Here is a 14,762-nt window from a genome sequence, read left to right on the forward strand (position 1 = left end):
TATCAATAACCGTTGTCCTTGTCGCGAATTTGGGAGACAATCTCGTTAGAGACGTCGTGTAGAGCAGAGGGTGGTAAAGTGGTCTTGTAGCTAGCGGCCACGGCCGAGATGAGCTGAGGCACGTCGAGGGAGGAGACGGACTGCTTGAAGTTCAAGCAGTCCGTCTCCAGTTCAAGCCTTGAACTGGGAGTCGATCGCCACTTTACGACGCTTCTTAACGAAGGCAGCGATATCAGCCCTCACCGCTGACATGGCTGCGCCTGCCGCGATCGATAGACCCTCACAGGCTCCGTCGAAGAAGATGGAAGACAAATTGCCGATGAGACTTGTAGAGGTGAGACCATGGCGAAAGAGTGCCTCCAGGATCTCCTTCTCGACATCGGAGGACGGGCAAACCGAGTGCACGATGGAGCGTACATCTTCGTTTACTTCACACTTGTTGGCGTTGTCTTCGGCGGGAAGGAATATTTACGTAAATAAGAGCAAATGCGTTGACACAATTCATTCTTGCAAGCCTCCGCGGGGATCATATTGCATTTGAGTGCTTCCTGCTTGCTGAATAATTCAGCAAACTGTTTGCTGCAAACAGGAAGTTTTCAAATAATTCACTAATTCAGCCTTAATTAACTACTGCGAACTCTGCCGCGCATCGTGCTGGTCATTATATGCGAGTGAATTCATATACCGGCGACCGTCAACAGTAGCTCGTTCGATTATCGGGTAATCATTCCCCCTTTATGCTGCATCGTGACGGGCCTCAAGATCATCGTATAATACGATTGGTATTCCATCCCTAGCTTAGATTTGGAGGCCGACTCCACTTGAAATCAATAGAGTCTATTGAATAGACTTCCTCTGAGAAGGCCTCGAAGTGGGAGCTTCCATTCAAACATTTACCGGAAAGAGTGGGCCATCCCGATTCGGGATTCCCGAATCCTACATTGTAGAATTCAGGATGGCTAAGTGTAGAATATACACTGAGCTAATCATCAGCTGACAAGGGCAAGGTCATTGCCATTCCATTTTGGATCAAAGTCCCTGACAGTCTCGCCTGGTCATGGTCCGCAATAGACCGCCCACCTAAGACTGCCAGTCATGCTGAGCTTCAGCAGCTGAAGATTCTGCAGTCTGTTCGATTTTGAATCAAAATGCTGCATTAAATGCAGCATTTCAAATGCAGTGCATTTCCTCGTTTCGGAGTCCGAATTTTGATAGTCCGAAATTCGGACTATCAAAATTTTTGATAGTCCGAAACGAGGAAATGTTGCAAGTTTAACTTACAACATGAAAGTTACAACTTGTTACTTCGCTAATTCAACGCTAAGGAATCTGGAACCTCGAACATTTTACATGGGCCTCGGGAAGCTTTTAACCGGGAAAGAACTGCCACAGGGGAAGTCCCCACTGATCTGGGCCGATCTGAACGTACATTCACGGGGTACTCAGGTCATCGCTACTTCTTTGGAAGCTAAGTCGTCTCGCTTGTCCTGAAGTCCAATGAGGTGTCACTAGCATCCAAGGAGTCTAACATAAAACGTGTTGTCCTCGCTTCGGCACTATACGGTCTGGAGACTGCTCCCTACCATGAAAAGTCGTTGAGGCGTCTCGGCGGGCTCCCAAATCGCTGTAGGAGAATGTCCTTAGGACTGTCCCTCAGAGATAGGGTGCATGGAGAGCAACTTTGGGAAAGACTTCCTCTTGTTGATCCGAAACATGTTTGCTTCTCACAACGAAACCCGCTGATGGTCTTGTGGTGAGATCTTGTAGGCTCAAGCTTATTAAGAGACGTGGTAGGCTACGATCATCGTAGTACGATGTGGCAGAGCCAACCTGTTCAGGCCTTGCAAGTCACTCGTTGAAGCACTTGTGGTGGCTAGGGAGTTATATAAAACTCCTATCCCTACTGTGTCGAGAGCGCCGAAAATATTTACTTGTTCACGTTGTGAGCGCTGTGGCAAGAAGTTGAGCTCTGCGTAGCAGAAGTGGCGTTTAAACGAGCCAAGCGGCAAGAATATGGGCGACAAGCCACACACTGAACTGAATGAGAACACAATAGCCTGAGCGGTGCGATAAGTCGCAAAAATTCAAGCTAGTCAAGCTATTGTGGATAATACTCAAGACCAAATATATCAAGTGATATACATATTTTTTTTTCTTTGCTCGAGTAGAGGAGCACTATAATAACACCTAGGTGTTACTTATAGTGACTGAGCACTTGCCGGCTGAGGATCTTCGGAAGATCATCTTCCTCAACCGACAAGCACTGCGATGTATACCAACCCCCTCTACTCTTCAGCCACTCCCTACCATCTGTCTTGAAGTTAAGACTCTAATCTAATGCTTAATAATGACGTGGTGTTGAGTTCCAAAGTCTCCAAGACTAAACATTCTCCACTGCACGCTGCAAGGGAGTTTAAATATCCCTAGGCTAGCAATCTTGCTAAGCAACTGGAGGTGTACGACGCCGCGTCGTCGACGCGCACGCTGCGCGTCGCAGCCTCCATGATGGAGGCTCCAATCCCTGTGACAGGTGACCAGTAGGGGCTGGTTCCATCAGACGTTCTGCCTTTTGGGTCCGGCCTCTGGGGATTTGTAGTGGGTATGGACATGCAAGTCCCACAGTATCCTCCTGGGGGCCACATCTCTTAAGGTTCTCCATAACTGGGTTCCCCCCACAGGCTGGTAAATGCGTCAAAAAAGTTCCCAAACTTCAAGTTTTCAAGCTGCATCATCGAAACTGCAGTTCCTCAATCCATATGCTGTCGAGATAGGAGGCGACTGATCTGATCCAAATCCTGAGATCAGGACTTGCAAAATTCGAAAATAGAACACTCAATGTGACGACTCATCTGACAACTCGCAGGAAGTATGCCCCCAGAGGTTGTTAACTCAACCTTCACTGAACCTTCGAAACTCTTACTAATGGGATGAGAGCCTGAGCTCGGATGAAAATCCTCGCGCGACCAAGCCGACAAGGTGCAGCGGCACTTGCTACTCAATGGTACTGTAACACTACCTCAGCAGATGACAAGGCAGAAAAGAGGTGAAAAAGATAGACACCCGGCCTAGCATGTGAGTGTCTCAGAATTGATACCCTTCCATACACCTAACCAGACCAATTTGATGATTTGACTTACGACTACATAGAGTTCGATAGAGATGAATGAAATCACTACATCGTGATGGAGAATAGGATGTTCATTTACGTGCTTGAGGATGACAACAATAGACTCGGCCACAGCCGAAATGGGAAACATACGTTAACAATTAACGGTTAACCCGATCGCAAGCACAGCTAGGCCCACAGACATCCAACGATACGGATCAGGAACGCCAAATATATCAAGATCGGGTCCACCGAGACTGAATATGATTCCGGCAGTAAAAACATAAACCATTATATGGTACAGGCAAGCGAGGACCGCAACGACAAACATTATCACGAACCGGTTCCTCATGATGTGGGTCATTCGCAGACACAATCCCAACACAAGTGGCGTTCTGCATGCTAATAGTATGATCGCCACCGAAGCGTCACGGACGAGCACGTAAGCGGGTAGTCTATCAGAAGGCGTCCCATGACTCGAAGAGATGGAGAGGACGGCCGCGATATGTGGAGCAATCAGGCTGACGTATGGGAACACCAGGAGCGCGAGAGCTTGCGGGACTAGAATATGCTGCCGTGACCAATTTCGTAAGAACATCGTGCGAACATTTCTTTCGAATTCTTGCTCCGAACCGTACCAACCTTCGACTATACCTGTTAACAGTTTCCGGTCGCTATCCCACGAACATTCTGCCGATGCAACGCAGAGAGACTTCAGTTGAGCAATGAGAGCAGACTGGGCAGGTATAAAATATAATAGGACAAGCAGACACAGAGCAAAAGTTTCCAAAATTTCAATCGACAATTCGAAATACACAGTGCACCATTGTCGAGGATAGTCTATGGGTAAAACTTCGCCAAATAATCTCACAATGAGGAGGATACCGATCTCGCAGATCGTTACGTAGACGAAAAATCTGAAGTGTGGAACAGATATCAGACGAGTCGATCTGTCACTGTGGATACGTAGATAACAAGCCAGTTCGAAGACACACCAAAGTCTAGAAAAGTAGTTCGGGGTCCAGAGGATGAGGAGTTGCTTCGACTTTGTAAGGAACCTGTCCATGTTGTATATTCCCTGCTTCTTAGCACTAGCGTCTCCTTGGGGTATACAACATTTGTCGAGGAACACCATCTTCTTATTGCTTCGATTTGGCAAAAGATATCCAAAGAGGATACCCAAGACCATGCCCATGATGCCAAGGGTCTGTACAGCGAGACAGGCCAATATCTGACGAGATGGTAAAAAATAAACCCCAAATGACAATGCGATAACTGTGACTAGCATGATAATATAACCAATCTTGACATACAACACAGTGATAAGTGTAACGTGCTTCCAAAAAGGGCTACCGGACCAAGAGTGGCTCAAGAACACATCCAACTCATCGACAGGCTTAGATAGATCAAAAGTCTCGTCCGAACCTTCCGCGCCTCGAAACAAACTCCAGTTTCGACTGATTTTACGCATTTCAACACCCCTCAGCGTCGTGAGCTCCGGACCGTAGGTTGATGTTGAATCGGCATGATAGCTCGCGTATTGCTTTATGCTATCTTTGGAATTCATACAAAATACTCAACAGATAACACCTTCGAAAATCCAACTTCGACAGTATATACAATACGGATACAGTCTTATAGGCTCCCCACACACGCAATCCATCAAACTGTGGCAAAGAATCACTGATTACATTAACCCAAGTATCGAGTCATGCGGGGATATTGCGGACGTGGTAGTTCAGACGATACCGTACATGCAGGAAACCGCAACGCTAGCAAGAATAAGTCGACAGGCTCACAAATCTGCGAAAACTGGAATTGATTCAAACGACTGCGCATCAGCCAACAGCGTGATGATGAAGTCAGAACGAAACTGTGGAGCTTTCTCAATTGTAACCAATACACGGTTGGCTTCTGTCGAGCAGTGGAGGTTTCGTGGTGATTTTCGGCCTTCCCAGTACAAGCGACCTCTTTCTCGTTAACTTCGCCTCAAGACTGAGTTTGGATCACTCTCGAGCAGCTTAAGCCATGGGGGCCCGAATTTGATTTGCTCGTGCAATACTGATGATGGAGTCGCCCCATTTTCTCCACCAAAACCTACATGAAAAGCTTTCACCTGGAAAAAACGATAAAGGGGCAATCTTCGGGCACCAAGGCGCCCATTTCTCCATGGCAGCTATAGAATTATCGAATATGCCGATTTTGAAGTGATGCACGACTGCTCAGCACTGTTAGAACTCATTATGAAACCGATACTGATACCGCATCTAGATTATCACTACAGTATCCGCAAGTGTTACTTCAGTGGAGTAACTTCACGGACGAGATATCAGTGCTGTCACCGGCGTGCGGAGAATTCACATGGTGTGCGAATACATCGATAGCATCCCCTCTCCGTCGGAGAAAGTACAGTATATAGAACGAATATCAACGAACAGACAACAATGAACTCAGTTCATTGAACTGGTTAATGTAGTAGATACAGCCGATGTGTTGCGCTCCGGCGTTATTATTGGCGCACGGTGCTTCCACGCAGTGACGTGACGCCATGTAGTCGTCACGTAATCCAATTTTTTCTGCCAGTCGGTAAGGTCGGTAGACATTTTACTCAGCATGTGAAGAGGCCATCTCAACATCCGTAGACTACCACGACGTGCACCAACTCCGCTCCGCTGGCAGCGGAGCACAGCGGATCGAGACGAGACAATTCCAGTATAAAACCGATGGATTTTTCTACGCCTCAATCACATTTTGATCCCAAATTGGGAGACATTGAATGTCTGCTAGCCATACCGACTGGCATAACACACTGTGTTAAACATAGGTCTCGTGAATTACACTTGCCTAGAGGTCATAACCACTTACACCCTCCCGTATAAACAGGAACTCGCCTCGCGTTGGCAAATCATCCGAAGGATCAGACGACGTGCTACACAGGCCGCCGGTTGATCATCAACCGTTGATGTTCCAAACTTCCGCATTCTGATGAGCTCCTTGACACTAACTGGCACGAAGCGGAATCTCAATACCTATCTATAAACGATCCATTACAGGATGAACGTATCCTCATCTACCAGCTGTTCGATTAGGGTGAAAAGTTTGAGTGATTTAGTTACGGGCTAACCTGCACACGAGGAAGGTATAATCGTTCGGCCTGGAAGACCATCCTTGGATATGCTGAGTATAACGGCATATCCAACGTAACTATGGTCTAGTATAACAGTTAATAACTGTTATACTAGACCATAGTTATATAGTATAACTATCAGTTATACTATAATCGCGTCGTATCAGGTCACAAAATACGGTTGAACATTTCTAGGGCAGAGTGAGGCTCGTTTAGTCTAGAAACAGATACAGTATCGCATAAACAAGGATAAAGTTTTAACTGCTATGTGCCAAGCACATTGTGCTTGAACTAGTCTCGGCTTTATCTATGCACTGTGCTCCATCCCAATGGAGGTCCCAATTGTAAGCAACGACGCGATCGACGAGGCGCTGCCCGAAGAGCTTATTATCCGAACTCGTCTTGAAGAGCATATTCCGAACGCGCTGTGATCTCGAGTGTAGCGCTTCACCCGATTGCTCAGAAGACACACCAAGACGTGCATCTTTTTCTACGAGACAATTCATCTCATATTCCAACAATAAGTCTGCCGCATGGTCGCAAAGGATATGAACTTTGAGCTCCAAAGTTTGGGGGTCCAGGATAGGTGCGTTCGCTCCTCTACGAGGCGGAAACTATCTATCGACTTCCTGCAACCATGTGCCCCTTTCAGTCCCAAACATTTACCCTTCATGATCTTGAGCGCTTCCAGCGCAGCTACTATAGACTGCTTTGAAAAGTGAAATAGGATCTTGTCTCCAGCTACAGCGTCAAGCAATCGAGAGCAGTTGTTCCCCTCAAGGTCTACGTGGAAGTACACAGACCGACGGGAACTTCCCGTCGGGAAGCGCATGACACTAGTGCTCTTCCATGCCGTTTGAACAAGTTATTTTCCCCTCACGAGTTGTAGAGGAGCAACAGTTTTCCTAGAGGCTTTACGGTAGAGCTTCTTAGTAATACCCAGTAGTAAATGTAGGCGTGATAAGGACAAGACCTCCATGGGGGATTCCTTACATACAACTAGAGGACCATCGATAACACTATGCAAGCCCTCTACCTTATCTTCTGAATGAATCTTCCATGACCTACCGAGACCTGGCTTACCAGTAGATGCAGTGTCTCTCTGGCAGCAGTGAAATGGGCAAGGATTCTTGGAAGAGACAGACTGGATCCCAACCATCATCGCTGCAACCTTGAGATCACATGCCACCTGGATTGGAAACTTTCTGTCAAATAAGGAGCGAAGAGACTTGTAATGGAAAAGAACCTCTAGTTTCGATCAAGTTTCTGCAGCCTGGGTCACAACTCTCACGAAGTTCTTGAGAACACTGTTCGGACTAAGGATGCAAGCTGCTTCGTCATCCACCTCTGAAACATTCAGAAACTACTAACCGCCATCCACTTGTGGTTTTAGCTTCCGAGTCTTGTCAGACAAGATTCCGTCTCATTAGCAGCGATGATATTGAGCAGCTCGTGTACATCTGCCCAAACGTCAGCCGAGTCGAGATCGGGTTTGAACCGCTTTCACGTTGTAGTGCCTAATCTTCTGAAGATTATCTTCAATACAATACAGGAGACCAAACACTTCCCACTTTCCCTCCAACGCGGCCATGACTTCATCGGCCGGGAAACTTATAGCGTCGCGGCGCAATATTATATTGCCAATATACGGCCGAGCTTATACGAGGCCCTCCGACCGAGGCCAAGATGCCCCAAGCGGAGCAGGTCTCTGGCTGACTTGTTGCTGAGCTCGCCAGTACAGAAGCCAGCAGGACCATCTGGCTGTGCAGAGAGGCACCTAGGGAGTGATGGGTGCCAACTCGAACCCCTGTTGGTATAGGCGTGGAAGACGATACCGACCCCTGTTCGAGGGTTTCCGATAGGCGCCTCTTCAACGTTGTGTCAAGACACCCGCGTGCCTCGGCAGTGCCGAGTCGGCACGCTCTACAAACAGTCGACCTGCTTCAGCGTTCTTCTTAACCTTCATAATCTCCCTGCGATTCGCAGGCTGCGATGATGATGTCGTGGCAATCATCCGAAACACGGCCACATTCGTCACACAGGAGCTTCACTGGAGGCTGCTCTAGCGGTCTCCCCACTTTGGGAGAACTGGAGTGGCATCGAGTTAGTGTGTTGTTCTTCGGGTTAGAGTACACTCGACACACCCAACAACGGCTATCTTGGGAGCATAGTCGAGACTTGCGTGTAGTGATTGCATCACAGTCAAAGCGCAGTGGACCGATCATCGATGAGGTGCCGCTTCTGTTCATTCCACTATCCGTAGCGGATCTCGTCAGCGGCGGCTTCTTCCAGTTCGATGAGACGCCTTCTACAAGCGTCACACATACTCTGTATACTATACAGAGTATAGGTTATTGAGAATCTCAATTTGAGATGGTACTCATCAGCAGTTGCAGATACTTCACGTGGGGTTTCCAGCTTGGATTCATTTCTCATGATATTCGGCCCGAATGGGTCGGGAGAGGAATTCTGATAAATTTGGATGGTGTACGGGGGGCCGGTACCTCAAAATCCTCAAAACCCTGATCCTCACATCCATCCTATCTTCGGCTACTCATCACCACGCAATAAACTATCTACTACAAAATACATGGTCAGGTAAAAGAAAAGCAACGCGTCGTGGACTAGGTACGCGTGTGCCGATTGTGTAGGCTCTACAGTCGGCCATGAAGAAACTTTTAGGCTCCTCGGATAGGATCTGAGTACGCATAATGGCCACCAGTGACAATGCACTGTCCGACAGTGCACTGTGACCTCTATATTGGGTTTTGCCTTTCTTCGGAGAGTAAAATATGAACTTCTATCCTTAGCGGCGAACGATATGTCTATGTCGGATGACTTCGTAGCTATTCGCCTAAGCAAACCTACGAGTTTGCCCAAAGGCGAGACAATCCTTCGTTGCTGCTCGTGTTACAGAAACTCCTTACTACCCCGTAGAGGCTATGAAAATAAGTACGGATCTGCGCTCGATGCTTAAGCTTCGGATATCCAAATATTCGGTGGTCTGTCCACGACAGACTGTCCTATGAGTGACAAGAGTTGCAACTCACCGAAGGCTTACGCAGATAGATTCGAGATAGAAGCGATAGCGTGCCGTCAGGCCTTGCCAGATTTCAGAGTCACTACTCTGAAAACGAGAATAATCGGGAGTGATTGTACCTAATCATCATAACCATGTAGTACTAGCTCTTCCTGGACCCAAGTGTTGAAGTTGATCGCGAATCGGGAGCCGCCCAGTCCGCAATCACAAATAGGGAGATGAGCTCTTACCGACACGAGCTAGAGCTCTTATCTCCTGGATATCTTAGGGGTTGGTCATGAGAGTTCCGCGCATACATGGGTGAGAATTGCCCATTATTACCTTTTATCGTCATTATGCCCGATAACGCTTTAGGCGGCGCCTAGGTCGTTATAAATATGATCATCATACTATTTCAACATCAATGGTTGAACTTCAACCAGCTAGATTCAACCTCAAGATGAATCTAGTTGGTCAGTACTGTTTGATGATCAGCTTCTGGCGCTTTTCGTACGGGAAGTGGTCTATCTTCTTTGGGGTTGGGTCTCGCGTCACAACTTCAATGGCGCTACGCAACTTGCGTAACGCAAGCCATCGTTGATTCTCATGTCGCATTCTGACTGTCGAAAAATTATGGCAGCGCCCATGGATTAGAAGGCACCAACTCGAATTATATTGCGATTTGAGCAGGTTTACGTCAAGTTTCAGTCATGTTGATATTCATTCGTTCCGAACGAATCTTCCATACTGCCATTTAATGGCAGCCATTATCTACCAGATCGTATGAACGAGTTTACCATCCCCGCCGCGGTGACCTCCTCGAAAAAATGGTAACCTTGCTTCACGATAGAGGCATAGATCAAACCGAGGTCTATCGTCAATGGCAGGTCGTTGGTGTTCCTACTTGGAATAACTTCCAGATCAATCACATAAAGCTCCTATGAAGAAACCCTGTAATTTAGATGGTGTAACCAAAATGATTTTTCCATGGAGAGTAAGTCTCTTAATCAAGTTTTCTCGGTGAATCAAGGCGAAGCAGATGCTAAAGCTGTCAAGGTTGTTATTGAGGGCTACTCGTTAACTCATTGTGATGATATTCGCGAGCTTAAAATATTTTTCTCTGATGTTCTTTTTGTCCCTGGCATACGCGTGTTTGATGAGACTGTTCGACTCTCAAGAACTGCACAGCGTCTTTCGAATTATATCAGTGATAGCTTATTGAGTGTCTTTATTTTCTATTTTATCTGGAAGAAGAGGGCGTGTGAGATGGGGTCACACAAATATCTGTGTGGTCCATCACGTTAGTTGTCCACTAGGTTCGGAAGCTATAAACGTATTCCGTATGAGGAACTACTAAAGTGGAACAACGAATCTTTATTTTGCTAGCTCTTAAATGTCGAGTTCTAGAGGTTTAGGACCCCCTGCCCACATCCAACCCGAAACCCGAACAAGTGTTGTGCTTTCAACAGGATATTAGTTTTATACCTCGCAGCTGCAGGCCCGGTTATTATTACACTAATCAAGTTCTAAAAGCCCGTCACCTAGGATGTTGCATCCTCGGATGAAATCTTCATCACGAAGATACTTGTGCGCGCAGCTCCAAGTCCTTCTCAGTTATAATTTAGAAGTGGGAAGGCAACTGAAAGAACATTCACAACTACAGCGACACAACATAACCTCATCTACGGTGACTCAACTCTGATACTTACCCCATTGTAATTCCCCCTCAACGCCTCCTTTAGAATATTGGGCGCGGTTCTTCAAACCGACAACACAACTCGTGCCCCTATTCCGCGTTTCAGTTGTACTGCACAACACGGGGGGTTCTTTCAGGAAATACCAATGGATAGACTACGGAGACTACAGATTACGAATAGATGGACTATGACACGACTATAGAGCATCCAAAAGTCCCAGTTGAAGTTTTGAAGTCCCCAACCTTCTCAATTTCAAACTAGCTTGAAGCTATGTGGAGACTTCCATGGTTAAATAAAAGTTTCGAGGGTGCATGATGAGAACAGAAGCATACTTAACCTCAGCTGTGGAGCCCTCAGCAAGTCTTATATTTTTGAAGTGACGAAGTAATCTGGAGATGTATACCAACATCGTCTTCATCGCCAAGTGTCTTCCGGGACACTTCCTAGGCCCGTACCCGAAACTCATAAAATCACGGTACTCACGAGGATCGATATTTTCACCATCTTTGGTGAGCCAACGTTCTGGTCTGAAATGGAGGGAGCATTGGATCGAAGGTAAATACCTCCGTAACGGCCTCTTTGAGACCTGGTCTTACTTGAAGTCTGCTCCATCCTCACGTGATTCCAGCAGCATCTTCTTGAGCATAATCACAACACGTGTTCCTGCGCGAATAGGCTTGCCCTCGATTTCACAGTCACGCAATGCAGCTACTGGCAACACCGGTCCAGGTAGATTGAGCTGTGAACAAACAAGTCAATAATACTCGCCGACACAATTCGACTTACTCTTAAACTCTCGAATATACATGCTTTTAAGTAAACCAGTTTATCAAGTTCCTCTAGAGTCTCAGGATCGCGTGGTAAAGAAAGTGCCTCGGCTCGAGCTCGCTCTTGGACTTCCGGATTGAGGCATAAGGATTTTAGAAGAAGGCTTGTCGAAGCAGAAACGGTATCCATGCCAGTTGCCACGAATCTGTCATATTACCAGCAAAATATTAGTTAATGAAGATTCCACTTTTTAATGACTAAAGTTGTGGAAGGAGCCCCAAAAATTCGTTGTCGATTTCTTCGACTTATTAGCCGCTACATAGTTTCCCTTGAACTTATTCTTACAAGTGTAGAGTACTCACGAGCTCCTTCATATCAAATTGTCTCCCCGCATGATCTAACACGCTCGGCAACATATTCCGGTTTGCATTCCTGGATCTGTTCGAGAGGTTATATTCAATTATGCCCTTCCACGAAGCTTTCAGATCAACCCAGTCAGCGAAGAGCTGAGGAGACAGAAAAGTTTCTGTCCGATTCCTGAATCCATTTCAAGTGGAAAGATCTTAAACCTACCTTTCGAAGTCGTGGATGGAAATAATAAAGGAGCGGAAACTTTGCAATGAAACCAGCTACTGGACTTATGCTTAGTCTCATTTCTCTTGTGATGAAGGACCGGGCGTGTTTCACGAAGTCATCATTGAAAAGAAGGTCTGACAGCGATGGGATGACTCAGAGCAAACATGTCTTCACTTGTTTCCAGTGATAAATACTTACCTTTGGATTGCTGTGGATTGGGCTCCCCAACAAACACGGCAGATGCAATATTAAAATTTCCCATCACTAGGTCGTCTTCGGGACCCCAACGAGTGACGACACCTTCGGCGTTACAGGAAGTGTGTAGGTTTTGCATCTACAGAATAGCGAAACACCGTACTTCATAGGGTAAGATTGGTAACTAACCATGTTGTCGGCCACAGAGCAGATCATAGGGAGCATGGAATTTACGCTGCTGTCGATGAGGTGGCGGGAGACTATTTTTCTATGAACTTTCCAATCGTCGCCTTCAAGGAATACAACGCTACATTGCCCGAGGAGATTGGGCACCTGTGCCCCACTGAAGGTGGTTGGTCTACTCTTGGCAACTTTACGGAAAATCTCCATATCAGATACCAAAACAACCGTAGTGGTTAAGAGTCTGAAGTCAGCGATGTCATGGAAATATCCTCAAGACTGATGTTAGAATGGCTTCACCTGAAGGAGCATATCTTCCCGTACTCATTGGAAATATTTGTAATCTTCTCGATCTGCTTTTCCGGGCTCAAGAATGGCATACATAGAACAGAGAGAGCCTGCAACCGCTCCATACGATTAGTTCAATTTAGTTGAGTTCAATAGCAGTCATCTTACACTAGGACCAGGGAAAGGAGCTCTTGTACACATTATCTTGATAACCTTCAACCCAGCAGCAACAACTAGTGCGACACCAACTATCTTTAAGGCTGCCTCTTTTTTCTGAACGGAGGTAACCAGCCACGATAATCCAGTAATTGAGGATAAGCGCTCTGTCATGGTTAAATGAAAAGAATGGACCAAATGTTTAGTAACGGCAGTATTTGTCTGCTAGGCTTTGATAATAGTTCATGCTGATGTTAGTAGTAAATTGCTCAGATGCAGCGCGCTTTCACAATCTTGTGCGCACTTGGAAGCAACTGTTGTATCTTTCCTAACCGTTGATGTGTCCTGTGTCCGGAAACCTATGCTCATGCCATGGATATTGCGACAACGCAACTGTGTGGAGCAATTGAACGCCATCGCTCTGCGATTGCGTGCCAGCTGCGCATGCGTGCGGTCCGTCAAATGAGGCTCAAGTTCAAGCGGAGCGAAGATGCCTTCCTGCAATATGAGAGAAGTGTCGAGAGGAAGATGAGGGGAAGGGCCAAAAGATGCATCAAGTGGAAGTCATCCGATCCCTGCCCCTTGCATCGATTGCAAACGAGTATGGATTGACATCTATCCGACCAGGCACAGCTTTTGGGAACAGCATTGCCTTCTTCATCCACGAACTGCAGCCGTTCCCGCCGGGAACTTCCCGGGTCTGCTTGTTCCAGCTAGAACAGCACGACAATCTGTAGTCTTTACTGACGCTTCGTTGGAAGGCCTTGGAGGCGCCATTTCTGAGATAAACGTCAATACAGCGGCCAAATCGTCCTCTTTATGAACGACACTACGTGGTGGTTCCATCTACATAACTTGGACGATACCAAATTGTGGCAATCTGTGGTTTCTTATTGCACGATAACAAAGGACAGGCTGTCCTGGACAGCAAGATCACCTAGAATAAAAAAACATTAACACTCTAGAATTCATAGCTGCCGTCAAAGGAGTGACAGACATACAGTCCATTCTAGCCTGCGACTTTACTTACCAGGATAGTGGACCGGTGAGAATCCATCGTTTCCTCGATGATTTGGCGATGGTTCATGTGATGAATAAATGGAACTCCTCATCTCTAGTGCTTCAACGCTTACTATCCTCTATCGAACCGTGGGAGGCATCTATCTCAGCTTCCTTTATTCCATCAACTACTAAACGTCGTATGTGTTCTCTCAAGCCGCAACAAACGAGACACTATTCTTCAGCATGTACCTCGTTGGTGGCGCTTTATGCCATGGTAAATGGATACACTGAGTATGCTATGCTCTCTGCCACAGCGCCCCGATCACAAAGCTTAGCACATAATATGGATCACTGTAGTGCTGTGACCCCGGTAGCTTTACTCACCCCATATCTTGCGTTTTTTCCAGCCTGGGAACCCCAGGCTCATTGTTCAGGATCTTTGATCACATTCTCTATGTCATCTCGTACTGAGTAGCGTCTCTTGCGCTAAAAGGCGCTCGAACCGGCCGAAGTTCAGCAGAAGCGGCTACTCTGAAGCGATGCTTCAGAGAGTGTTCTAGCAAACACACAACCCAGGATTTATCTACTCCCTTCAGTGATATCTTTGGCGGCAGTCCCCCATCGAGGAGAAACTCGAGACTTTCATCA

Source organism: Perkinsus marinus (assembly GCF_000006405.1).
Source record: "Perkinsus marinus ATCC 50983 genomic scaffold scf_1104296968036, whole genome shotgun sequence".
NCBI lineage: Eukaryota > Perkinsozoa > Perkinsida > Perkinsidae > Perkinsus > Perkinsus marinus.